The sequence below is a fragment of the Gorilla gorilla genome, chromosome 19 (genome assembly GCF_029281585.2).
Source record: "Gorilla gorilla gorilla isolate KB3781 chromosome 19, NHGRI_mGorGor1-v2.1_pri, whole genome shotgun sequence".
In the NCBI taxonomy this organism is placed as follows: Eukaryota; Metazoa; Chordata; class Mammalia; order Primates; family Hominidae; genus Gorilla; species Gorilla gorilla.
In genome coordinates, this window is record NC_073243.2 from 30222618 (window position 1) to 30250613 (window position 27996).

A 27996-nucleotide genomic window follows, 5' to 3' on the forward strand; every position below is an offset into this window, starting at 1 on the left:
GAGTATTGAAAAGAATGCATTTGCCAGATCAATAGCTTCATGCCACTTGCCAGAGTCTCTAATAAAGACACCATTTCCAGAACAGCAGGTGCAATTGGCTGTACTAATTGGTTAAGTTTGCAGTGGCACACTGTTATTCTCCATGATGAACCTAGTTTTTGCAGGACGATTGCCCCTGCATCCTTTAAATCTTTATCTACCATTTCCCCAAAGATATAATGATTACTTTACATTTGCTATCTTGGCTGGACATGAAGGGAGTTTCAGTTGCTTGCACTGAACCTTTCTTATTAAATAGCTCTAAGCGTATAGGTCAATGAACCAGTGTAAGGATTTTGCCAACAACTTAATGTGTCCCTTTCCATTACGTATTCAGGAACTGAGGAAACAACCACTGGGTGGTATCTGGATCCAGTGGACACTGTGAGATAGACCTGGGTCAGGACTTCATTTATTACATGACTCCCCTGTACTTTTACTCTATTGGAGGCCCAGATGGAGCTTTGGGTCCCTGTGCGTCAGTGTCAACTTGAACTTTGTATCTACAGCCCTCAAATGGTATAGGTGTTCCATTTTTCTCATTGTGCTGTTACCTGAGTAAATGACCAATGTTCCCTTTAGAGAAGAACTGGGGGAATCAATACCGTGTGTATTTACCATGTGTCCCACCCAGTTCACTACAGGTGAGAGGCTTCTTAACTGAGCTGCTACAGCAGCCAGGGACTATCACTCTGCACCTACCACCAGTGATGATAACCTCCTTTAGCAGAAGGTTCGAAGTGATCCAACTTCAGAATTTCATCCTTAGAGTCAGCTTCCTAGGACTACTCCTGGTACCAATTGTCTCAGCTCAGGTTTCCCAGAAGTAGGGTCTGAGATGGAGATTCACATACTCTTAATATACTGAATGCTCTTTAGAAGAAAAAAAAATGTTAGTAAGTGAGGGAAGCAGGTTAGAGCAGCAGAAGGAATCGAGAAGAACGTGGTCTCAAGTCAAGTCTAGTGCTGATTTAGTCCATGAGAATTCCAGAGTGTTTTGCATAGCACAGTTGTCCAGCCTTGAGGCAAGTGATTGGATTTGGTAGGTTATCTTCTGAAGACCACTGATGTGAAGAGGAAATCTTTTCCTTTGCATACGACAGAAGGCAAATCTTGCCAAGGAGAAAGTCCTTGGTACAGCCCATGCCTTCTGTACATAGGCTGAAGGGGTTAACAGATGAAGACCAGAATCACAGGCATCACGTCAGCCCTTTCTAGTGCAGACACCGACAAAGCCCAGCACAGAGTTTGTGGTGTCAAGCTGTGAATTCCAATTCCACTACTTGCTAGCTGTGTGACCTTAGACAAATAATTTAACTTCTCTGAGCCTTAGTGTCATCAGCTGAAAAGCTATGTAGTAGAAACATACCTATGTCATGTGATTGCTATGAAATTTTATAATATAACGTGAAGTGTTTGCCAATAAGCTCTCAGTAAGCTAGTTGTTTTTATCTTCATTCTTATCATAAATTTTCAAGTCAATTTGGAAGTGAAAGATGTTTTCTCTAAGAAGGCAAGAAAAAAGAGGCCATAGAAATTAACTCCTTTCTTCCATAATCTTTTGTAAACAAGGAAAAATTCCTAAAGAAGACAGACAAAGGAGATGGATTTGTTGAATCAGAATCATCTAGTTCAGCTGGTGACCTCTTTTTGACTGGCTCATTCCTGGGAAAACCAAGATTCTAAGACTCTCAAATCCTTCTGGAAGCTTGGTTACAGAATCCTGTAGAAATGAGTTTCTGAGCCCTGGCTATAAATTTTGATTGACTTTACCTTTGCCTAATGTTCGAACGAAAGAAAGCTAGCTTCATATTCTCTGGGACAACCTATCCAGAAGTTCAGTGAAAGGGGAAAATTGCTGTTGATTCTCACTCCAGTAAGTCAAGAGCTAGAAAGAAAGTGGATATTGATATGGTGGAGCCAGAAAATCATTAGGCAGGAATCCAGGAGACCTAAGGTCTGTATTCCAACTCAGCCGCATCGAGGCCATATGATCTATAAAATACATTGGCAGAAGGGGAGAGGAATTTGAAGTTAGAAGTACCTGGGATTGAATCCCAGCCCCACAAATTTTCAGCTGCAACTTTACAAAAGTATTTAACTTTTCTGGTATTCAGTAACCGCATCTCGAAAATAAAGAACATGGAATGATTTTCAATTTTGACTATACATTAGAGTCACCAAGGACATTTTTCAGAAATGCTGGTGCTACCCTAGACCAGTTGAATCAGAATCTCTGGGGTGGGGCCTGGACATCTGTATATTTTAATTTTCCCTCACGTGATTCTGCCCAGATGATTCACATGCACGGTGAAGGTTGAGAACCACTGGTTAGATCATCTCTCAGTGCTGACATTGATGTACTCCAACATGGCAAGTAATCCAAACACCTCCATTGCAGGCTTTTAAATGTGCACTTGTACTGTGAGCTCCATCCCAAAAATAAGGTCAGGAAAAGTTCACACTCTTTAGTTGTTTTTTTTTTTTTAATGCTTTCAATGGTATCTTTGCGGCCTGAGTCCACAGTTGAGTGAAATAAAGAAGTCTTTGCAGCTGGTCGAAGAACAGGACTACTTTGTCTTGGGGTGAAGGCTGATGGGACCAGTGGAATTTTCTTATAATCTTAGCCATGTGGTACTTCATAGAAAGATGCTTTGTTGAGGGTTGGGTGCGGTGGCTCATTCCTGTAGTCCCAGTGTTTTGGAAGGCTGAGGCAGGGGGGTTGCTTGAGGCCAGGAGTTCACTTCACATAGCAAGACCCCATCTCTACAAAAAGTAATAATAATAATGAAACAAAAAAATTAGAATGGCTTGGTGGCACATGCCTGTAGTTTTAGCTACTCTGGAGGCTGAAGTGGGAGAATTGCTTGAGCCCAAGAGTTCAAAGTTATGGTGAGCTAGAACAGCACCACTGCACTCCAGCCTGGGTGACAGATGGAAACCTAGTCTTAAAAAATGAAGAAGGGAAAGAAAGAGAGAAAGAGAAAGAAAGAAAGAAAGAAAAGAAGGAAAGAGAGAGAGAAAGAAAAGAAAGAGAAAGGCAGGCAGGGGGAGAGAGGGAGGGAGAGGGGAGCGACGGAGGGAAGGAGGGAGGAAGGAAGGAAAAGAAAAGTGCTCTGTTGGCATCAGAGTAGAAAATTCACTTGAAATCAGATTTCAGAATGATAACCAGTGACTGCTTGTTTTTTATGGTACTGGAATTTTTTCTTTTTTTTTTTTTCTCCCTGATACTGATTTTCCTCAAAACCACTCACTGTCATTTGTCTGACTGGCCTTTAAAAAAGCCAGAGCCATATGCTGTTTTTGCATCTTCCTGACGTCCCATCAATCCAGTAGTTTGGACCATTTCCTGGGTAAAAAGGGAATCTCCAACTCTGCCCAAGAAAACTGGGGTTCAGCCAGCCCCCTTCTGCTTATTGCCTGTGAAGTCAGTGTTCTACCTGGCTTAGCTAAAGAGATCAGGGTCTTAAGCTAACACCACTAACTGACACAGCCAATTAAGGCAAAGCACGGCTTAAAACAGCAGAATTAGAAATCTTAATCGATTCATCCTCTGGAACATCTGCTTTGGGAGAAAACAATATGAGTACTAAGGCTATTTTCACTAACAAAATAATCTCAAATTCTTTTCTTTTTGTCAAAATATAAAGACTTGACAGCTTAAGAACTCCAGTGCTCCTGAGGGGTCATAGTTTGTAGGAAAGCCCCAAGATGGCTTATAGTGCCAGTATTTTTACTTGGATCCATCAACTTGCCTAAATGTCTTGGTTTTACATCCGGGTTGCTCCATCTGTACTGACCTGGCTTTTCTCCAGGCAAAAAGTTTCTTACAAGGGGCCAGTAGGCAGGCAAAGTGCTTTAGGAAGAGAAAGCTTAAGCAGAACAGAAAGCTAAAAATAGCCCAACTTAGTTAATATTTAACACTTTGTATTTTCATGAAGCAGGTTGAAAATTTAAGCTCCACCGTTGGCTAGGAAAGCCAAAAATATTTCTTTAATATTTTAGTACCTGAAACCACTTAGCGGTAGGGGAAAGGCTGCCTGTTATGAAATGTGTTTAGTCATGGAGGACAAGGCCAAATTTCCACTCTTTGGAGAACTAGCCACCCATTGGCTGTTCACAGACACAAGCCAAAACCACCAAGCTCAGAATGTAGTTGTGAAGCCTACGGTAGTAAGAATGCCTCTTTTTCCTTTTTCACTTTCCTAATCTGATTCTCAGTAAAGGAACATCCCAGTTTCTACAGATTGTTTCTCAATGATGCCTGGATCTCACTTCAGGGGCCCTGATTGCTGTGAATGGGTTTTCAGGAGTCCAAGGAATGGTGCTCAGCTGGCGTCTCTGGGTCCTTGTCTTGTGGTTACAGGGATCTCTGTCACAGCCCACCTCTCCCACTTCTGGCACCTGCTCTGCTTCCTCCCTACCTTCCACCTCACACCTAATCCATGCCTATGTGTACTTGGATACATGGGTGGAGCTGAATTACTTAGCTCTTAAACCCTCCCAAGAGGTGAACTCTAAGCCAAAAATCCTGGGACTTTCAAACTCATTCTGCCTCATCCTGTCTTCCTTCAACACATGTTAATGAATTTTTGCCAGCTGTGGTACAATAAATAAATAAGTGAGTAATGAATCAATCTCTTCCTAAAGCACTTTGCCTGCCTACCAGTCATTGCAAGAGACTTTTTGCCTGGAGAAAAGCCAGGTCAGTACAGATGGAGCAACCTGGATGTAAAACCAATACATTTAGGCAACTTGATGGATCCAAAGACCAAAGATGGTCTTTGTCTCTGGTTCCTGGCACAGAGCGTCCAAAACCCCTGGAGTTTTGTGAGTGACAGAAGTATAATTTGTGATTTGTAAAGGGGCCATAGCCATGTTTACACTAATGAGGTAACTCTTGGCAGGGTGGAGGGTCTAATAGCTTCAGGATGGGGGTTGGTCACCAGAAAAAAACAACCACGTGGCTAGAGGGTTAAAATATCAGCCCCACCAGCTGGGCATAGCGGCTCACGCCTGTAATCCCAGCACTTTGGGAGGCCAAGGTGGGTGGATCACCTGAGGTCAGGAGTTCAAGACCAGCCTGGCCAACATGGTGAAACCCCATCTCTACTAAAAATACACAAATTAGCCAGGCGTGGTGGTGGGCGCCTGTAATCCCAGCTACTCAGGAGGCTGAGACAGGAGAATCACTTGAACCCTGGAGGCGGAGGTTGCAGTAAGCTGAGATCACACCACTGCACTTCAGCTTGGGGGAGACAGAGCAAGACTCCATCTCAAAAAAAAAAAAAAAAAAAAATATATATATATATATATATATATACACACACATACATATATGTGTGTGTATGTCAGCCCCACCTTGGGAGAGAGGACGGGGCAGGAGATTGAAGTCAGCCACCAAGGGCCAATGATTTCATCAATCGTGTCTATGTAATTAAACCTTAATGAGAAACTCAGAATGAGGAGGTTTGGGGGAGCTTTTTGGTTGGTAACACATCAAAGTGCTGGGAGGATTGTGAGCCCGGGAAGGGCATGGAAGCTCTGCACCACCTCCCTCCCCATACCTTGCCCTGTGCACCTCTTCCATTTCCTGAGCTCATCCTTAATAATAAACCAGTAACAGGAAATAACTCCCATTCCTGAGTTCTGTGATTGTTGTAGCAAATTATGGAGCCTGGTGAGAGCAGTTGCAGAAAACTCCAGTTTGTAGTCAGCTAGTGCAGCAGTACAGGTAGCCTAGGGATGTCACTTGTGGCTGGCATCTGAAGTGGGGGCCGTCTTGTGGGACTGAGCACTTAACCTGTGGGTCTGTACTAATTCTGGGTAGCGTCAGAATAGAACTGAATGCCAGGACACCCAGCTGATGTCAGAGAATCAGAGAATTGATTATGGAAGCACACATTTAATGGTTAGGAAAAAAACACACATCAGCTGAAAAGGAATTCCTATCTCTGCCTATGGAGCATAAAGACTAAGACGGTTTCCCCACTCACTGCCTCTGAAGGCTGTGTCACTGCTGCATCAGGGGAGGGAAAAATAGGGTTATCAGCTTAACAACACGAGCTGTTTTGGCCATCTAGGGGGAAGCACACTTAAGATTCGTTACTGAACCAAGACACTGCCTTGGAGCACCTACTTTGTGGGAAATCAGTATGAGTACCCAGTCACTGCCACTCTGCCACATTCTTGGCTGTGGTACAAAGAAAAATTATGTCTTGGAACATCATCTGGCATGTTGGGGCTGAGGTTCACTGAGGCTTGGTTATGCCTGGAGGGCCCTGGTGCTGCTTTGATGCTGTGATTCATTCATTGATCTTAGTCAGTTCCACAGTTTACATGCTGGTGTCAAAGTCTCACCCAGCATAACCACAGAGGCTTTCTGCCTTCATCCATAAAACAGGCTGGGAGATCAGGTGAGACTTTCTGGAGTTTTGATACAGGGAGACAAAGATATGGGACATTCAGGGACTTTATTGGTGTGATTCATCCATCAGATGGGTCCGTTTATCCCTCAAAGAGGATATTATGGAGCCTGGTGGGCAGGGAGTTGTAGGAAACTCTAATTTGTAATCAGCTGTGGCAGAAGGAGGGTGTGATTGGCCTGGAATGCCACAGATTCTGTGGCCTACAAAAGCTGATCATTCTCCACAGTTCTGATTCCCAGGGACTTACATGTTCATAGTATCCTTGCTTCTAGCTTCTGCTCCCACACGTTCTGTGTAGCTCTATACCTCCAGACCCAGAACTCAGCCTCCGCTTCTTTACTGGTGGTGGGAGGAAAGTAAAAGTGAAGAGAAAAATATTTTTAAAAAATTTTTTTTCTGAAGTTTATTATGGGAAGGTATTACATTGACATGAACATTATTCCTCTTCCATCTGTTTGATCCTCCTGTCCTCTCCTCTCCCTCCACTGCCATGTCTCTTCCATGCTCCTTCCTTTCCAATTCAATCTCAGAGACTATCTGTTGACATTACTATATGTAATCTCAAAGAAATATTTAGTGAAAGGCCGGGTGCGGTGGCTCACGCCTGTAATTCCAGCACTTTGGGAGATTGAGACGGGTGGATCATCTGAGGTCAGGAGTTCGAGACTAGCCTCACCAACATGCTGAAACCCTGTCTCTACTAAAAATACAAAAAATTAGCTGAGTGTGGTGGTGGGCACCTGTAATCCCAGCTACTTGGGAGGCTGAGGCAGGAGAATTGCTTGAACCTGGGAGGCGGAGGTTGCAGTGAGCCAAGATCGCACCATTGCACTCCAGCCTGGACAAGAAGAGTGAAACTCCGTCTCAACAACAACAACAAAAGAAATATTCAGTGAAAAAAATTAAGAGGTAAAGAAAAGTGTGTGTGTGTGTATGTATATCTACCTATATATACATATATATATAATTCTGTAGTTTATCTCTTTTAAAAAATAAAAGAACATTTGCTTATTTAAAAAAATGAAAAGGCAAACCATAACTTTAAAAAAAATGGTTACTTAAAAGAGAAGGAGAAAATAGTGTGGAGGGGATAAGACTTAGTTGAAAATACCTTGTTTTGTAGATGTGACTTTAGAACCATATAAATATTTTATAAGATTATAAAATGAAGTAAAAAAGTAATCTTTAAATATCAAAAGTAAAATTAGGTAAATGAGCCTTCCTATGTATTAACATACAGTGGGTGGTGAAACCACTCAGTAAGAAATTAATCTAAGCAAGAAATTACTTTAAAAGATAGTAATTTGAGTGTAAAATTTTTGTGTGAGATAGCCTAAGGACTAAAAGAACTGGGGAAGAAACTTTTTCAGAATCATACTGTTGGTGGTGAAGTTTGTATCATTATGCTGAGGCTGATACAGTGAGAGATATATGTGTTACTTAATGTGTTGCTGTCATTGGGAACTGAGAGAATTAGTATAGTTGAAAGGATAGACAGATGTAAGATTGATCCGGTTAAGTAAAATTTCTATAGTTTTTAATTAAAATGGGAAGTATGATTCTGAACTCATAATATCTTATAACTTAAAATATGTGTTTCCTAGTGCCATCCACGGAAAAGGCCTATAAACAGTGACCAACCCATTAATAGTGAGCACCCAGATTAAGAGTTCTAAATACCATTTCCCACATAGAAACCTCAGAGAAATGGCTAATTTCAGGACTGAGGCAGGAAAAATACAAGGTGAGTCTGGAAATAGTTGTTATTTCAAAAATCAAGAAAACTATCCAACACTGCTAGGTTTCTGTCACAAGGACTCCATCTGTGGCTTAGGCACCCAATGGCCAATGAGGGAACAATTGGAATAACAATAAGAATAATAATAACTGAGACAATGTGAAGTTCATCAGATATGTTTAAATTCATGAGTTTATAACAATTCTCAAACAAATCAAACCAAACAAAATCTAGACTATTGGACTTCTTTGGAGGATGCTAAGTAACAGTCTTATTATTATTATTATTATTTTTGAGATGAAGTCTCACTGTGTCGCCCAGGCTGGAGTGCAATGGTGCAATCTCGGCTCACTACAATCTCCACCTCCCAAGTTCAAGGGATTCTCCAGCCTCAGCCTACTGAGTAGCTGGGACTACAGACGCATTCCACCTCATCCGGCTAATTTTTGTATTTTTCGTAGAGATAGGGATTCACCACGTTGGCCAGGCTGGTCTTGAAGTCCTGACCTCAGGTGATCCACCCACCTCAGCCTCCCAAAGTGCTAGGATTACAGGCGTGAGCCACTGCACCTGGCCAGCAGCTTTATGTTTTAAAACAAGCTAAAAAATGGTTAAAAAGAAGGTTGAAAGAATCAAACATGTTCTGTCTTTCTTATAGAACCTGTAGTAATCAACATTGACAATGGAAGTTTTTAAAAATAAAAGTATTGTAGCTAATAAGTGAAAAATGAATGACAAATTTTGAATGCCATCATTTTTTGTCCTCTAATAATTTAATGTATCTAGATCGGGGTCAATACACATTTTCTGCCAAGAACCAGAAAGTAAATATTTTGGGCATTGTGGGACATATAGTGTCTGTCACAAAGGCTCAACTCTACCATTAGGGTGCAAAAGCAGCCAAAGATAATATGTAAACCGATGGGCTGCGTTCCAATAAAACTTTATTTACAAAAACAAGCAGTAGGCCAGATTTGCCTTTTAGGTTTGCCTACCCTTGATCTAGGTAATGATTATCAATGGCTGCTAACATCATCAAAAGGGGGACATTGTGTACCTCCAGATGGAAGTACGTACTACCACCTATGAGGCAGACTTGATGGGGAAAAAAGCAAACCAGGCTCTGACCAGCCTATAATTCTAAATTCTCCATTTCAGGGAATTCAATAGATACCTAACACCACAAGAGTGCAACCAGCAAAATACAGATTTTAGGAAGTTCTGTAGGATGAAGGCCCTTGTGTCCTCAATACGCAACTGCAAGGAAAAAACAAGATAGAAGGATAATGTATTGATTAAAAGACACTTAAGAGACATAATAGCCATTTAAAATATAAATAAAAAGAATTGCCCTCACAAGTCTAAATTCTTGACTTAACTCTTATGTAGAGCAGTTTAACTAACATAGCTCTTCTCCAGTGTTCAATTCCCAGGGCCATCAAGATTCTTCCTCAGAAAGTCTCCATCCTCCCTAGAAGGGAATTGGAAGCAATATTTTATCCAGTTTCTCTGGGAAAGAAAATTATCCAGGAGACAGCAAAGAGGGCAATCCCAAGACACTATGGAGAATAAAACTCCCCTTCCACTTTTTCAGTAATATTCCACTGTTTGTTTTATCTAACACACGTTTCTCTAGTAGGATGTACAAAAAATAGCTTTATGTTTAGACAGAATGTAAATATTTTAACAATCTGTCATTTAACAAGTGAGGACACTGGAAATCATCTAAAAATGCTTTATTTTGTATATAGCATTTGGTAAATTGATTACTTTTACTTTCTCTTTGGCTTTATTTTGTCACAAAATAATCATTGCCCTGTGGAATGCACAGTCATTTTTATGTAGGATGCACAATTCAGAGGGCTATTAACTCCCTGAAAACAACGGGCTGCTAATATACACATTTTTTTCTTGTTTGGATTTATTTCTCACCAGAGAACTATAATGTATCCCAATTAACTATGAATCTCAGACTGTGGTAAACTGCAATAGCCACAACCCTTGTCAAGCCTGAAACATATGTGAGTTCTCTGCAGGTTAGAACTAAATTACGTCTCAGTAATGAAAATAAATTTGCCAATTAATTCACTTAATCAAATCTGACTGAATTTTGTTCTGAAGCAGCACACACCTGAGAGTCTTAAGACATTTGATTCTTTGAGCTCATTACCTGCGGGCAATTTTTTTCACTTTTCGTCAGAGAACAGGCTCTGTTCAGGCTCCTCCTCAAGCCTTAAAAGGAATTCTCTATGTAGTCAGCAGTAATACACTATAATACAAGAAATTAGAATAACCACTACAAGCCCCTATTGGGCTGGATACTGGGCTGGGTATAGCAACTGGATGAGAAGTTAGCAAAGTAAAAGATCATGGAAAAGAAATAAGTAGACATGAACTTCCATGCTTCGCCTTCCATGTATGAAAAATAGAACCATAAAGAATTGTTTGATGTGAGCACAAAGTGAGCTAAACTCTTTCACACATTCCCCAGCTTGTGACAGATGGCAGCAATTCCATCAGTCTCTGATTTTAGTACATGTCCCTTTTCTCTAATTGCACACTGCCCAAATCAAGCTTTTGCTAATTAATTGGGTTTCCGTTCCTATGCCTACTGCTGGGATCTCCCCATATATCTGCTCTTCACCTGGTGCCTCCTCTCCACATGTGCAATGACCAGCTTTGAGTTTCAGATTCCCTGGCTCCCAACACTCTGAAGCAAAATATAACCATGGGCAGGAAGGCTTGAGAGAAGCCATGCATTAGAAATCAGTTGCCTCAGGATTCCATCTCCAGTGTTGTTACACAGAGCGTGGGTCTCTGGCTAAAACTCTGTATTCTTGTTGTTCATAATTTGATCTGAGTTTGTTATTTGCATTATCCAGAACTTCTGCCCAATGTCCTCCTCTGTCTTCCCCTGGTTTCTTAGCCTTGTTTCCTGAGCTCCAATACCTGAATTCTATGAACCACTGAACGTTTACTTACCTAGAACATTCTTTCTCCTTTCCTAAGCCTATTTTACAGAACATGATTTTTTTTTTAATGGTGAAACAATGTATATTTAGAATTAGTCGGTTGGACTCAGTTTAGATGATCCCAATCTTGTTGGCAATATCCAAAGCATGATAAACAGTGGAATGTATGCCTTCTTCTCTCCACCAGGCCCTGATTAGGTTATTGACACTGGCCACATCAGTGTCACAGAGTTTCTTCACAGCCTGTTTGATCTGGCACTTGTTGGCTTTGGCATCCACAGTGAACACAGGCATGTGGTTGTCTTCTGTCTTCATGGTGGACTCGGCAGTTGGGAGCCTGACGATGGATGGCATGATGGTCAAGCTTGTTTCCCCTGGGGGTGCTCTTCTGAAGACATTTGAGCTGCCTCTGGAACCACAGGGTCTTGGGTCCCAGAAGGTGGGTGACTTGTGTCTGTGGATGCCTCTCATCTCTGCCTTCTTGGCTTTCAAAACCTTTGCTTTTGCTTCAGCTTTGGGAGGGGCAGGAACTTCCTTCTTCACCTTCAGTGCCATCTTGTGAAAATGGCCCTTGATATTTCTTGCCTGCCTGGCGTTCTGGTCTTACCTGACCTTATCTGATTTAATTAACCTCTCCAGTTCTTTCCTTTAACTGACCTTGTCTGTCTTTCTGTGATGAAATACCTGGACAAAGGTACAGAAAGAGGATGACTAGACTCAGCTATTGTCCCAAGAATGCATTCTATTATAAATTAAGCTAACAAATCAACATGTTGGAGTTCTTATTTTAAATTAGCTCCCGCTAAATATATATAGATTTTATAATAAAACACAAAAGTTAAAAGAAAACCGTAGATGTTCTCTGTCACCTAATAAGAGGAAGTCTTTGACAGTAACTCTGGCAGAAGAACTATGGCGAAGTGGTTAGGCAGATGAGCTACTGAGTTCAACAGATGGGAATTAAACCCTTGTCTTGCAGATTTTGTTGTGCATCAGCTCAGAGACTTTGGGTAAGGTTACCTAGCCTCTCTCACTCTCAGTTTCCTCAGCTATAAAATGGTACTCACCCATATTATCATGGGAAGATATTTCGTCTTTCTCCCCAGTTCCTGGCACAAAGCTCCTAAAACCCTTGGAATTTCCTGGGTGATAGGAGTATCTTTTGTTCTAATGAGGTGATTCTCTCCAAAACCCAAGATAGCTTCAGAATGGAGGCTGGTCACCAGAAAGACCAAGACTTTATTAGAAGCTTGAAACCTTCAGCGCCACTCCCCAACCTCCAAGGAGGAGAGGCTAGAGATTGAATTAATCAACAATAGCTAACTCATTAAGCAATCATGTCTACCTAGTGAGAGTTCCATTAAACTCCCTGAACAACAGAGTTCAGAGAGCTTCCGGGTTGGTGAACATATGGAGGTGCTGGAAGAGTGGCAGGACCGGAGAGGGCATGGAAGCTCTGTGTCCCTTCTCCACACTTTGCCCAATGCATCTCTTCCATTTGACAGTTCCTGAGTTGTATCCGTAGTAATAAACAAGTAGTAGTATGTAAAACACTTTCCTGAGCTCTGTGAGCTATTCTAGCAAATTGTGGAAACTGGGGAGGGGCCTAAAGAAACCCCCTGAATTTATAGCCAGTTGGTCAGAAGTACAGGTGACAACCTGGGACTTGGTGACTGGTGTCTGAAGTGGGGGCAGTCTTGTGGGAAGGATTGAACCCTTAATTTGTGAAATCTGATGCTAACTGCAGGAAGACAGTGTTGGAATTGACATGAATTGTAGGATACCCAGCCAGTGCTGGAGAGTTGGAGAAGTGGTGTTGAAAAGGATGCCACACATTTGGGGTCAGAAATGTCGTGAGTAAAAACAGTTCATTTCCACCTCATAGGGTCATTAAGGAAATACAATCAGATGATAATGTCCATAAAATGCTTTCAGCAGTGCCTGGGTCTTGATAATGACTCTATAAAGGGTTATTGTTGCTGTGGTTGTTACTGTTATTGAATAAGGTTGACACGCTACGCAAAGATGAAAGAGCCTGGCCTGAACAGAGATGCGAATGCTTAGCCACCCATATCTGCACTAAGATTTTCTGTAGGACTTTGGGGTCTTGTTTAATCACTTGAAAGCAGCCTGTTTTCTAAATCATATGCTTGATTTTTATTAAAAATACCATTAAGCCACGCTGTAAGACAGCAGTCAATGAAATGAAATAAAATGTTTTCTTGGCCGGGCACCTGGCTCACACCTGTAATCCCAGCACTTTGGGAGGCGGAAGCGGGCAGATCACTTGAGGCCAGAAGTTTGAGACCAGCCTGGCCAACATGGTGAAACACGGTCTTTACTAAAATTACAAAAATTAGCTAGGCGTGATGGCACATGACTGTAATCCCAGCTGCTCGGGTGGCTGAGGCAGGAGAATCACTTGAACCTGGGAGGCAGAGGTTGCAGTGAGCCAAGATTGTGCCACTGCACTTCAGCTTGGGTGACAGAGTGAGACTGTCCCAAGACAAAAAAAAAAAAAAATTATTAAGCTGGAACCTCTAGTGCATATATTTTTGTTCACAAATCACATACATGTACCATGTCAATCACAATATTATATAGTGGCAATCCCTTTCTAAATTATGTAGATACAAGATAAAAAGAGATTCTACTTGTTTCTTCTCTCACCCAAATGGATTGTCAGGCATTTGCTCTGGAGGGAGTGCATCCCATTTGGAGGTCACTACTGCAAGGGCTTGGGCCAAACCACAGTTCTCCAGACAGTACTGGGGTGGGGGGTTTCCTGGATGAGCCCGAACTGGAATTCAAAGGCCAGTACTGTTTGCAGGCCTGGGCCACGAACAGCTCTCAGCCATATGTTTTAAGAAGCTGATTTGCATGGGAAGAGGTGACCTGCAAGGAAGAAATTTATGTTTGCCTGGAAATAAGACAGGAAAATGGAGAGAACAATGTGATGTATATTTACTAATATTACTCCAAGGAGAAAATCTCAGCCCCGCAGAGAGAGTATTGACAGGCAGCAGCCAAGGGAGATTTCCAATCTCCAGTGAGACCTAGGGAACCTGAGACAGCTGAATGTTGGGGACCTTCTCTCTGCTTATGCTCTCTCTGCTTGGCATCAAGGAAGAATGCAGGGAATTCTTTGGTACCTCAAGACTTGGAAGTTTGGATAGTCTTGAAAAACAGCCCCAACAGAGACTTCACATTCTCCAAGAAAATACCAGGGTTGGACCACCCCACCAGGTGGCTCCAGAGGCAATTGGCTTCTACAAACAACCTGGAACAAAACTTCCTGTGAATACACTCCCAGGGTACATTCCAAGGCATTCCCTAAGTGACTAGGTTGGGGGTGGCCTGAATTCCCATGTCGGGTAAATGAAATACAAAGTGCTAGTCCAATTTTCATCATCACCAAGAGCCCACCACCTCCTTCATTTTATATTCCTGTTCTCCAGCCTGGGTCCTTGGGCAAAGTCCTCAGGGTGCAGTGGATGGTCTACAGCCTGGATGAATGTGGAAGAAAGTGTCTGGCATTATAAGGTCATGGTGTCAAATCCTCCAGCTTGCAAAGGGCAAGTTCAAGTTCCACAAAGTCACAAAGTCAAATGAAAGCACCCTTTCCTTTGTTAAGGAGAAATATCAGCAGTAATAAGTTTCTTATGTGGCCATAGCAGAGGTCGCCAAGTGGTCATATGTAGCCTGCCATGGGTTGTACATGTCCAACACAGCGTTTTACAATTTTGAGCAGGAATACCTTTAGATAGAACATGTGCCCTGCCCTTCAACACAGCCCAAACCACTCCTTTTATATTCAATTTCTTTCACTCAAGTGGTTTGCCAGGCTCCTGAAGTTCCTTGATCTCTCAATGCCTTCTTTATTCCAGTTCTTATTGCACCATCGCGAGAATGCCAACATATTGATGACAAGAAAGGTTGAAGATGCCCAGTTAGGAGAACGAGTGGCAGGCTGGGAATTCTCAACATACATTTAAAGTGTGAGTTCTTCTATCTGGAGCAGTTCGTTCAAGTGTAAAGTGAGCTTGCTGTTCTTCTAAAAAGCCCCTCCTCCTTTTTGTTCCTAATGTGCTGTAATCTCAGAGTTCTTCACGGTAGATCAGTGGGCTGACTAGCAAAATGAGAGTATGTTAGGCCTGGCATCAGGACCTTTGCATTCCAGTTTCTGCTTTGCAACTAGTTCATGCTGTAGCCTCACACCAAATGCTTTGCCTCTTCAAATCATAAAGAAAATGAAGGGGTTGTGTTGGATGATCTTCAAAGACCCTCCAGGCTCTTTCCTTCAAGTGATTCCATTTTTCTACATAGGAAGGGGAGCATATTTTGCTGGTGAGAACCATTGTGTCTGAAGAGAATTACTGTTCCATGATCCTGGTCTGGAATTTATTCTGCTTACAGATTTTGAAATGCTTCAGCCAGATTTATGCTATTTTTTTCTGGCCCAAGACTTTCTATGAAAAGTAATTGCCTGCAAGATACAATTTATTCAGCATGTCCCAGAAAGCTATGGAAATCTGGATCTTCCACACACTTAGGGTAGAATTCTTCTTTGAGATGGAATCTGTAATGGCCCAAAAAGGTATGACAGCAGCAAACAGGGATTCCTCTAGAATGACCACCACAGGAAGCGTGGGGATATCAGTCCTTCTCCCTTGACAAAATATCTTGTCCCTGAGGAAGCTCAATACAATATAGGAAGCCCTGCTATCATGTCACAAGGTATAAGTATGCCATATGGTGGCCCAGGAAACCTGACTCTATAGTGAAAGTAATGAAAGAGACTTCCCTGTCACATGTGAAATGAAGGTTGGGTTAGAGGTTTATTGTGAGGACAAAGAGCAGCTATTATAAGGTTATAGTGCCACGATGCCAATACACTCACCCGCAGGCTTCTCGCTCTGATCATAAAAGGATGTTGGTCCCCAAGGGCACACTTCTCTGTATTTTAGGAAGAAGAGCTAGGATGTCTGGGGTCCTGTCCCTGGGGTCTAATGTGGCCCATGCCACCCCTTCCCTTTCACAAATGCTATTATGAAGAAACTTGACCATGCAGAACATAAGACAGCATAGAAAAATAGAGAAACTGTACCATATACGCCAGCATTGCCAAAGCTTGGTATCGTGCTGGGGGTGTAACTGAGAATAAGAGAGAGAGAAAGAAAAGAGAAAAAGAAAGAATGGCAGAGATGGATCCTGAATTCCTGTTTGTCACTGTTATTTATTTATTTATTTTGGTTTTTTGTTTGTTTGTTTTTTTGAGATGGAGTCTTGCTCTTTTGCCCAGGCTGGAGTGCAATGGCGTGATCTCGGCTCACTGCAACCTCCGCCTCCCGGGTTCAAGTGAGTCTCCTTCCCCGGCCTCCTGAGTAGCTAGGACTACAGGTGTGCACCACCATGCCCAGCTAATTTTTGTATTTTTAGTAGAGATGGGGTTTCATCATATTGGCCAGGCTGGTTTCCAACTCCTGACCTCATAATCTGCCCACCTCGGCCTCCCAAAGTGCTGGGATTACAGGCATGAGCCACTACACCCGGCCACTGTTACATTTGAAGAAAGCAGTAAACTGTCCTCCCACAGGATTCAGCATCATGTATTCTCAGTAATGCAGAAATCACCATTGAAGTTGGAGACTTATATGAAGGGAAGTGAGGTTTCACTGGTGGAACAAGCCACCAGAAGTGCATACAAGAAATGCCAGCGATGGGAAAAGGGACTTGCCCAAGAGTCAAATCTAAGGAATAACCACCTTCAGGCAGGTGGGGTCATTTCTATGGCTTGGAGTCATTGCAGACAGGACCTACTTATCAGACCCATTAGTCAGATGGACAATCAAACCCAAGCCATATGCTTCATTCAACAACTATTTACTGAGCACATTTAATGTACGAGACTCTGCTCTAGCCTTTGGGAATAAAGAAGTGAACAAGATAAGCAACACATCTGGTCTCGAGGACTTTGTATTTGGCTGGAGATGTGATACAATGTAGAAAAAAAAATGAATGCACAGGATGGTCTCAAACCTCTCCTATTACAAAGACATCAAAATGAAGTAGTGTGATGGGAAAGGAGGCGGGGAGGGGGCTTCCCTCTTGAGCAGTGATGCCATTTACCAACTACATAACCTTGATGAATTACTTAACTCTGTGAGTCCATGGCCCCATCTGTAAAATCATGTTAATAAGCATCTCAAAGCCTTGCTATAAAAGAATAACGGAGATAATGCATGTGCATAGCACGATGCCCGACTGAGTGTCTTTAGCCCCATGTTACTGCAGTTCCAGGCACGCCTGACAGCAGGCATGTGAGCAACCTGAAGCCAAACTACCCATCTGAATCCTGCAGATTCCTGACCCACAGAAACCATGAGAGGCAGTAAAATAATCATTGTGGTTTTAAGCCACTAAGTCTTTGGGTAATTTGTCATGCAGCAACAAATAATTAGAAAAACGCCATTTTATCTGGAAAGGTAGAGACTTTCTTTTATTATTTTTCCCTGGAAGAGAAAAACTCTTCCAGAAGGGTTTGTTATCAGGAAAGCGTGTTCTAAAATATAATGTATTAATGAAAAATCTGAGGTTCAGTAAGGCTGACTGATCAGGAAAAAACTGCCATTGAAAAGATAGTTTGTTACTCACAGTTCCCAAGAGGAGTGGGCAAACCATGCAAGAGGCTCCACACAGGGAAGCTCCAGGGTAGATTGAGTCACAAGAATAAGAGTGAGTTTTGGGCAAGAGTCTTTATTGTGATTTCTCCAGGAAGGAACAGGCAAGACAAGGCAAGCAGGCTTAGGATTAGCAAGTTTGAATAATTTCAGTAAGGTCTGGCACATAGGGGCTATTTCCTAGTGTGATGAGGGCAGATAGAGAGGGGTCCAGAGTATTACAGCCCCATAAAGGATGTGGTTAAAAATGTGTGGGCTCTGAATCGGTGGGTTTATATTTGAAAAGTGGGAGAGTTGTGTCCAAGAATTGGCTAACCCTAGGAAGGGCAATCCCTCCAGGGTCAGCAAGGCCCCAGATATCAAAGCATCAGAATATAGGAAATAAAAGACATGGTTAGTACAGAACCTACCAAGCAGTATAGAAGAAGACAATGTCTGAATCTCATGTTCCTGGGATCCTTTGTGGCCAGGGCACTGATTTATGATCCATTCATAGCTTCTGGGACCTAAGGAGGGACATATGCTAGAAGAAAAAGATTTTGATTCTGAGAATGATTTTCTTGATAAAAGAGAGAGAGAGTTGCACAAGAAGAAGCCCTGTCCTCCTTTCCCATTTTGAACATTGATATATGAGGACTCCAAGCTTACAGCTACCACCCACATTAGCCTGTGGCCAGGAGGAGATGACCAAGAGGATCACAGAGAAGGCAACCTGAGGTCCCATACCAGTGAGCCCCAGTTCAACTCTGCCACCCTATTTTTATTTAAGTAATATGCTTTTTGTTTTTGGGGGAGTTTTTTTGGATATTTGGTTACTTGCAGCCAGAGTATAACTGACATGTGATGTTGGCCAGCAATGAGTAACACCATGAGACAATCACTTGCTTCTAATTCCCGGACCTCCTATAACCACCATACTTGGAAGAGAGAGAGAGGGGGAAGTTTAGTTACCTTTCCACAATAGTAAAAATATTACTTGAGAACTCATGGTTGACAACTGCCAATTTGTAAAACATGAGAAGGAAGAGCTTGGTTAAGTTGGGGGTTCACTTACATGAGAAGAGAGACAGATGGGGAACAAAAGTGAATGCTGGAAGCCCTGAAGACCAGAATCCACTTCCACATGTTGCCTTGGGCAGGGGCTGCCTGCTGAGGGCCATGCCTGATGTTCACTGCACTGAGACATATGGAAGCTGTGAGGAGTGTTTCATATGGTCCATGGATGCCCTTCATTCCAGCATAGTTGGAAAATACAGGATTCAAGATGGCTGTGATTCTGAGCATCCCACCAGTATCTGCTAGTAGAATAGGGAAGAATCCCTGTAATACAAAATCAGAGGAAAAAAAGGATGATGAGTACTCTGAAATTTTAATTGGTGAAATAAGGATTTTGGTCTACTGGAAAGGGGTGGGTGCATGTTGCCTCAACCTACTGAACTTCATTGAGTGTTTCTTTTTTTTTTAGACAGAGTCTTGCTCTGTCGCCCAGGCTGGAGTGCAGTGATACGATCTTGGCTCACTGCAACCTCTGTCTCCCAGGTTCAAGCAATTCTCCTGGCTCAGCCTCCCAAGTAGCTGGGACTACAGGCACGTGTCACCACACCCGGCTAATTTTTGTATTTTTAGTAGAGAACAGGTTTCACCACGTTGGTCAAGCTGGTCTTGAACTCCTGACCTTGTGATCCACCCGCCTCAGCCTCCCAAAGTGCTGGGATTACAGGTGTGAGCCACCGCACCCGGCCAAGTGTTTTTTTTTTGTTTGTTTGTTTTTTGTTTTTTGTTTAATAGAACATCCCTAATCACAGGGGTTGATTTAAAGATGTTATTTTATGTTAAGTGAAATATAGTTATCTTGAAGTTGCAATCTGTTGGTCACGGGGAAGAAAATATTGCTGAAGAAGGGGAAATAAAAGCAGAATTGGTAAAATAAGGAAAAATAAAAATCCATTATGATTAGGATACCCACATCTAAACCATCATCCGAATTCTGCCTCGACTAGTCTATTGACTGTCTTGAGTGAAAATGGTTGCGGTGATGAGATGTATTTTCTTTCCATGCTGGAGGATTTTCTTTCCATCTGCACTGTTAAAGCTGTTGGGTTATTTCACCCACTTCCATGTCTGCTGGGCTCTCTCTCTCCATGTTTGCTGCATTCCACACAATTATTGGTAGTGTGTGCCAGATACAAGCACTGGGGATATAGTAACAGATCAAACAGGCATCATTGCCAATGTGAAACTATGTTTTTGGACCTGCACAGCCAGTTTTTTGTTTGTTTGTTTGTTTGTTTGTTTGTTTGTTTGTTTGTTTTTGAGACAGAGTCTCGCACTGTCGCCCAGGCTGGAGTGCAGTGGCGTGATCTTGGTTCACTGCAACCTCTGCCTCCCATATTCAAGTGATTCTCCTGCCTCAGCCTCACGAGTAGCTGGGATTACAGGCGCCAGCAATCACACCTGGCTAATTTTTTTGTATTTTTTTTTTAGTAGAGACAGGGTTTCACTATGTTGGCGAGGCTGGTCTCAAAACGCATGACCTTGTGATCTACCCGCCTCGGCCTCCCAAAGTGCTGGGATTACAGGCGTGAGCCACTGTGCCCAGCCACAGCCAGTTGATTTTTTGCTGCTGTGTAGGTAAACACAAATACAAAATGCCTATTATAATCACTCTTTTCAACTCTACTTGCTGAGGTAGTGATCACGTAACCCCCAACCCGCAGCCCTCTCCATTTGATAGGCACTGTGTTTTCTGTTTCTACTTTGGCAGGAAACTCCAAGGAACAGAGGAGCTCAGAGAAGACTAGAACTCTGTATTCCGTACCTGTAAACAATTTGTATAAGCAAAATAAAACTTTCTAACTTTCCTCATCCCAATCTGCATTGTATTTCCCTCTGGCCATTTTGCCACATGGCCTAGGATTTGGGGCTGAGTAAATGCCAGCTCAGGAAAGTGTCCTAGACTTCCCATGAGGGGAGGGCAGTAAAGACATGATGCCAGTGCTGTTGCTTTCCTTCCCTCCTGGGTTACAGCTTGAGGGAAGAGACAAGCAAGGTGGAAGAAATATTGCCATAAGCAGCATGAGCATTTGGTCATAGAGGGAAGAGCCAAGGGACAGTCACAGACCCCAAAGGACACCCCATGCTCTGCCTATTGCCACCCCAACAGAGCATGGCCATGGCCGTAACAAAGAGGAGGCTGAGTGTGGGATGTTAAGAAGAGAGAGGGCCTGAGGTAGTACTTGTGTGTCTCTTTAGAGCCCATGAACTAGTTATCCAGAAGGTCTTTATGCAGCCAAACAACAACATGGAAATCAGAGGTCCCAGAGGACGTCCCAAGGGGGCAGAGAGGAGCAAAGCAGGAAACCAGCGGAAAACCTACCACGGGGCCATCTAGGCATGGGGCACGGTGCCCTGATGCTGGGGTGAGTGAAGTAAACCAAGACATGGACAGAGGATGGCAGGGGGCTACCAGGACCGCTGGCCTCAGGAGAACCAAGGTGGGACTAAGTCACCCAGAAAGGACATGGGGCCTGCAGATAGACTATGTGTGTACCGGCTGCCGCAGACACAAAGAGGAAGCCCGAGGACACCACTACCGTAGCAATGGAGGAACCACAGAGAGCTCCAGGACATGGATGTACATGGGAACTAAGCCTTCTTCCCACTGCTGTCACAAGGCCACTGGGGCTACCAAGGATGCCTAGATGCCATCTGGAAAAAGAGTAGGAGGAAGGAGAATAAATAGAAAGACTGGGCAAGCAAGTGGGATACTGCAAGGACTATTTAGTTCAGAAGGAACTAAAATGCCATTAAGAGGTAAGTGGTGAGTTTAAGTCTTATCTCCTCTCCCTTGCCCTCTACTTTTATTCAGCAGAGTGATTTTTTCTTATCTGAGTAGAATGTATAAATTTCAACCGTGCTACATACGTAATCACCGAATACCTACTGGAGCAAAGTCACTTCAAGTGTGGCCACCTGACCAGCTCCCAAGACAACACTGCTTGTCAGGGGACCATACATTGAAGGTCACTGTCAGGAAGCATGCAGCTGAGCCTGTCTCTAGAGATGAGCAGGTCTGCATCAGGCAGCTTCAGAGTGACCCACCCATCACTTATGATTTATTTCTTCTGTTAATCATCTGGATTATCTGGAAATCATCTTGTCTATTAATGTGGGCTCAACTGCACAACTGAGGCATGAACGATAACCCTTGAAGATTTCAGCCTAGTTTCATTGTTACTGAAAATGATAGTAATGACAAATTTCTTCATTCCTACATCCCCCTATTTATCCTGCATCCTCTGTGTCCTGCTAGTGTTGAAAAAATAACCCAGTCCTATGCCTGTCCCATAAACAGAATACAAGGGTCACCTGGTGTCCCGAAGTTCACCTGTTCACTGACATTAGGTCAGTACACTCGTCTGCACAAGGAATTAGTTCCAGGATCCCTACCTGCAAGGATACCAAAATCCCAGCATACTCAAGTCCTCTGTATCCATGGGTTCCAAGGATATGGAGAGTCAACTGTATGGTTCCCCCATGAAAATAATTAGAAATGTAGTTGGTTACATCAGGGTAGGGTAAAAGCGTATGATTTGCCTTAAATACCTCAAAGATATTATGCCCTCTAGGGTCACTGGGATGCCAGACTTTTTGGTAAGAAAAAGACACTGCTCACATCTTGGGATGGGCAAGGAGAAGAGAGAGCAACTGCAGGAATCTGTGTGGGAGTTTGGGATGATTCTGATTGGAGCAATGGGGCTGCAGCTGTGTGGGTTCAGCCAACCTCTTCATTCTAAAGGGAGACCCAGAAAACCACAGAGCAGGGACCCAGTGGGCAATCAGCCTAGCTATGTACGAGAAGAGGCTTTAAAGCTTCCCATTAGATTACACTCTGTTTCTCAGTGATGCTTGGAAAAAAGCCAAGCCTCTCAAAAGATGCATGTCAATTCACTAAAGCAGCATGGAGGTGGGAGTGGAGGGAATCTGTTAATCATCTACATAGATCCTTGCTACTCAGACTATGGCTGGGAGACCAGTAGTATCAGCCACATATTCAAGGATCTTAACATTGCAGAATCTCAAGCTCCATTCCAGACTACTGCATCAGCATCTGCATATTAACAAGATCCCAAGTAATTAGCACATGAAAAGTTGAGAGGTACTGCTGTTCTCATACCCTAGCTGCACCTTGTAACCACCTGGGCAATTGTTAAAAGGCATGCCTAGGAGTGAAGCCCAGGTCTTATAATTTTTTAATTCCATGATTTTAATGTGTAGCCAGGAAGGATCAGTGGTTCTCAAACATTAGCAAGCAGCAGCATCAGCTGGAGGATTTGTTGCAGGTACTGAATCAGAAACTCTGGAATAGGGCTGTTAGGCTTTGGAGTTTCTGGTTCAGTAGGTTTGGCGGGAGCAGAGAATTTGCATGTCTAACAATTTCTCAATAATGCTGAAGATCCTGGCCCCCAGACCACACTTTGAGTACCTTGACCTTAATGGAGATAAGAAATGCCAACTGTGGTTCCAAAGTTCCCAAACTAGCAATATCAACATCACCTGGGAACTTATTACAAATGCTATTTGCTACTGAATGCTACTGAATTAGAAATTCTGGGGGTGGGGCTTTTCAATCACTTTTAACAAGCCTTCCAGGTGATTCTTATGCAGCCTTAAGTTTGAGAACCTCCAGTTGCAGTGGCTCATGCCTGTAATCCCAGCACTTTGGGAGGCTAAGGCTGGTGGATTGCTTGAGTTCAGGAGTTCAAGACCAGCCTGACCAACACGGTGAAACCACATCTCTACAAAAATTACACACAAAAAATTAGCTGGGTGTGGTGGTGTGCACCTGTAGTCCCAGCTACCTGGGAGGCCAAGGTGGAAGGATCACCTGAGCCCAGGAGGTCAAGGCTGCTGTGAGTCATGATGACGCCACTGCACTCCAGCCTGGATGACAGCGAGACCCTGTCTAAAAAAAAAAAAAAAGTGTGAGAATCACTGGTCTGGGTGTTTACTTACAAGGTGCTGCATAGTCAGTAATTGGAAATAGATTTTTAAAAAAAACTGTCCTATGTTTGCCTACCTTTTTCCATGTGTTTGATCTTTGTAAACCAAGTAACCTTTTGTAACCTGACTTGGCTAAATGGTAGAGAGCCTTGAACTCTGGCCAGACCTCCTGGACATTTGTCCACTTAGGGCACAAGAGCAATAAGAATAATCATTCATATATCTATATTTGTATATCTGAATGTATATATAAATATAAATATATATATCTGACTTAAAATTTCACAGTGAGCCACATCAACCCTGGCAGATGAGTACGACAGGTACTAGCTTCCATTTCACAGGCGTGCCTCTGAGAAATGAAGAAAAGCAGATAATGGTTCCCTAGCCATCATCTTTTTCCTCATTCATTCTGCCCATCAGAAACCCGATACTGTTCAAGAATCTACTCTCTTCCTTATAATTTAAGAGAAACTGATGTGTAGATTCTAATTACTCTTAGCCAGTGGTTCTCAACATCAGCAGCCTGAGGAATTTTATAAAATATTGATACCAGATTCTGCCCCCAGAGGTTGATTTTATTGGTCTGGGGTATGCTCTGGGCATTGTGATAATTAAAAGATTCCCCAGTGGATTCTAATATGCAGCCAAGGTTTCAAACCACTGGTCTAAGCCAATTGTAACCTCATGCTTTTCACCAATAATTGGCTTAAGGGAGACTTGTGATGTGGTCTGGCCAGTTAGTCGTGCTCAAGAGCTGTTAGGAAAAGGACTGCTTGTTCTTAAAGAGAAGGAGACAGTCACTGTACTGCCTCGGGATGTTGCTGAATCTAAATGTGATGGCTGGAGTTGCTGCAGCCATTTTGTTGCCATCCTATAGATGAACCCAATACACAAAAAAGGACAAAGCCAAGGAAAACTACAGATCCAGAGCCTAGGGCCAGCACTCCTAAACCTGCCCATTTCACATTACTTATAGTGCATCAGATGATAAATCTTATTATTTACATTCTGGTGACTTAGGGTTGTCTGTTCCTGGCTGCCAAAGTTGTACTAGCAGAAACATTAGGTGATGCAGCTGAAGTCACACACTTAAGATAAATGTGGATTTGGGTCTTCTGATTCCAGCTCCAGGGCTCTTTTCCCTAAATTATACTGTTTCTTTGTAGAACCCTGGGCAGGATATTTTGCCGTGAAAACTGCCCAGGAACTCACTTTGGGCCAGCAGCTACAAAAGAGAATTACCACCATTGCATCTTAAGGATTGAATTTCCTTGCTCTTACAAAAGCGTTTGGAGGTTGTTTGCCAGCAACTTTCAAGTTAAGCACATTAAACTAAGGGTAGGGTGGAGGTGACAGAAATCACGCATTTTATTTGTCCTGACTAGAAATTGGGATGTCTCTATTTAAATTGAAGAATGACTAAATCACTTACAGGATTAATGAGGAGAGAAGACCTTTGGGAGCCAGGTGATAATGATGTACATAGTTTTCTGGAGATACACAAAGGGATGGTTTACCCTGGAAAAACCAAGTAATTAAAAAAAGGCTATGTTAATTTCAGGCTTCCTTAGGAACACTGGGGGGTGAAGTACATCAGTGGATAAAGTTAGTAGAAAATGAACACATTGGTGGAGAGAATGAGTGACACAGAGGAATGTAATTAATCTTATATAGGGGCAGGCAGAAAGGGGAAAGTCTCAAACAGTGAGGCAATTTGTCAGAGGGTGAAGCCAACAGAGATGGATGAGATTTTTGTTTCTTATGTGAATAAACTATTGTGTCCCTGGAGGCACAAATTGAAGGTGGAATTATTTTCAAGGATGATACTCTGATCATTTCAAAATATGCAAAGCACCAAGTACTGCACTGCATCTGTCATCATGGGTGTACCAGCAAGATAAAATAAAAATAGGTTGTGCATATACAATGAGGAGAATGAAGTAACCATCCAGGTGGTGTGCTTTTGTGTTTTGCGTTAAGTGAGAGTATGGTTAAATATGAAGGCAACAGAGCAAATTGTTGATCAGCTGACTTACTCTAATCAATTAAGACAGTTGTAATACACTAGTCATTAGCCATTCGGTATACTCATCATCTTGCCATCTAATTGGGTCAATTGTTCACTAATGTAATTCACTGTTCAGGATTCTACCAATTAATAACCAAATGGGTACCTCATCTCCCTCTGCACTCCAATCGTCATCTCTCGAAGGGAATGGGAGTCTTAACAAAATCAATAGAGCTGCGGAATATACATGAGGAATATTTGGTAAAGATGATTACATGCACCAGGAGTATGGTGTCAAATGTCCAGACATAATTATTGTTATTAGCCCATGAAGTTAATTTCAAGGTTAGGACTGTCCATTAGTGAAAAGACCTCATCTAAGGAGCCCGTACGTGTAAGCAAGCCCCGGCACCTAGGAGCTGGCTGGACTCTGTGGGGATGTTACGAGGACCCTGCATGGTAACAAGCAGTGATCTAACTTATTCATCTATAGGTGTGTTCCTGGTGGTCTTTGGCTGGAAGCTATTGACATTGGCTAGATAGAAAATACACGAAAATTTAGTTCCAAATATTTCTAACTGTTTAGGACCTTATTAGGGAAAAAAAATGCATTTGTGAGAGAGTGTTTACTTCAGTGCCAGGTTAATGAGAACTGGCTATTCTTACTCCCTCTTTCAGATTTTCCAGCTGTCTTTGTACAAACCTCTGCTTCTGACCGTATTTCCATGGTTTGTTCACAAAAGCTCAGCAGTTCAACCAAAACAGTTGGTTTGTGGATCTTTCTTAGTGGTGACTCACCAGACACCCTACTGAACAGCTCTCTCAGTTGCTCAGACTCCAAATCTTGGAGACATCCTTGACAAATGTATATAAATAAATATGTATATATACATGCAGATATCTATATATGTATTACACACACACACTTGGCATCCAGACTTTTAGCAAACTGAGTCAGCTCAATATTAAGAATGTTGGCCAGGTGCAGTGACTCACGCCTGTAATCCTAGCACTTTGGGAGGCCAAGGCGGGCAGATTGCCTGAGTTCAGGAGTTCGAGACCAGCCTGGGCAACACGGTGAAACCCCGTATCTACTAAAATACAAAAAAAATTAGCCAGGCGTGGCGGCGTGTGCCTGTAGTCCCAGCTACTCAGGAGGCTGAGGCAGGAGAATTGCTTGAACCCAGGAGGTGGAGCTTGCAGTTAGCTGAGATAGTGCCACTGCACTCCTCTAGCCTGGGCAACAGAGCGAGACTCTGTCTCAAAAAAAAAAAAAAATTAACGGAAAAATCGTTTATTCTGAGCCAATGTGTGTGAGCATGACCCAGGGAACAATCTCAAGAAGTCCTCAGAAAATGCGCCCACGGCAGTCTCATTAGTTTGGTGTTATACATTTTAGGGAGACAGGAGTTACAGCAAGGACATAACTCAATACATGAAAGATAACATTGGTTTAGCCCCCAAAGGGAGGACATGTTGAAGTTTGGACTTACAGGTTATAGTTGGATTTAGAGATTCTTTAATTTGTAATTCATTAAAGGAGTAAGGCTTTGTCTAAAATTTTGGAATCAGCAGAAAAAAAAAATGTTTTCAGATAAGGATTTCTGTTAACCAATACATTGGGTCAGAGTGACCTCTAAAGGGATGTGACTCATCCTTTGCCTTGCATGACCTTAGGCCCTATTTATAATTTGGTATCTTTTGTCACAGAGTCCACTGTAGTAGCCTTTTGATTTCTATTTTAACATGAATGCCGGTCACTTGTGGCTAAACTCCAAAAGGGAGAGGGTATAATGGGTTGTGTCTGACTTCCCATCTCTTCATGGCTGGGAATTCAGTTTTTAGGGTTTTTCTGGGGTCACCTTGGCCAAGAGGGGATCCATTCAGTCAGTGGGGGACTCAGAGTTTTGTCTTTAGTTTGCAAGAGAATATCCCAAATATGGTCACCTCTCACCACCCCCACCATTACCGTATGGGTGGGTCTCACCTGAACTATTTCCATGGTCTTCCAAATGTCCCCTCCCCTTCTAGCCTAGTCTTTGTACAGAAGGCAGAGTGTTGATACTCACTAGATAGTGTCACTCTGTGCTTGAAGAACACTTCCCATGTCATCTAGATTAAGTTC

General features: G+C 42.7%; 2 long non-coding RNA genes across 10 annotated transcripts in view; one reads left to right on the forward strand and one right to left on the reverse strand.

Moving 5' to 3' along the window:
* Positions 1-20718, forward strand: part of LOC129527921 (uncharacterized) — a 122418-nt gene extending 101700 nt beyond the window's left edge. Inside the window, exons 3-5 of the long non-coding RNA XR_008673023.2 lie at positions 8072-8211; positions 11365-11616; positions 20622-20718. This is a non-coding gene — a long non-coding RNA (uncharacterized lncRNA). The remainder of the gene's footprint in view (positions 1-8071; positions 8212-11364; positions 11617-20621) is intronic.
* On the reverse strand, positions 45-27940 carry LOC109023835 (uncharacterized). 9 transcript variants are annotated; one of them, XR_010131717.1, is made up of 9 exons: positions 26038-26108; positions 25296-25381; positions 18912-19177; positions 18268-18380; positions 11188-11861; positions 9563-9676; positions 9380-9462; positions 6715-6806; positions 45-2805 (listed from the first exon to the last, which is right to left on the reverse strand). It is a non-coding gene; the product is annotated as an uncharacterized lncRNA (long non-coding RNA). The 9 variants fall into 9 exon arrangements; XR_010131723.1 differs by lacking the exons at positions 11188-11861; positions 26038-26108 and adding an exon at positions 27859-27940 and having other exon boundaries at positions 9585-9676; XR_010131718.1 differs by lacking the exons at positions 11188-11861; positions 26038-26108 and adding an exon at positions 27859-27940.
* Between the last annotated feature and the right edge of the window lie 56 nt (positions 27941-27996).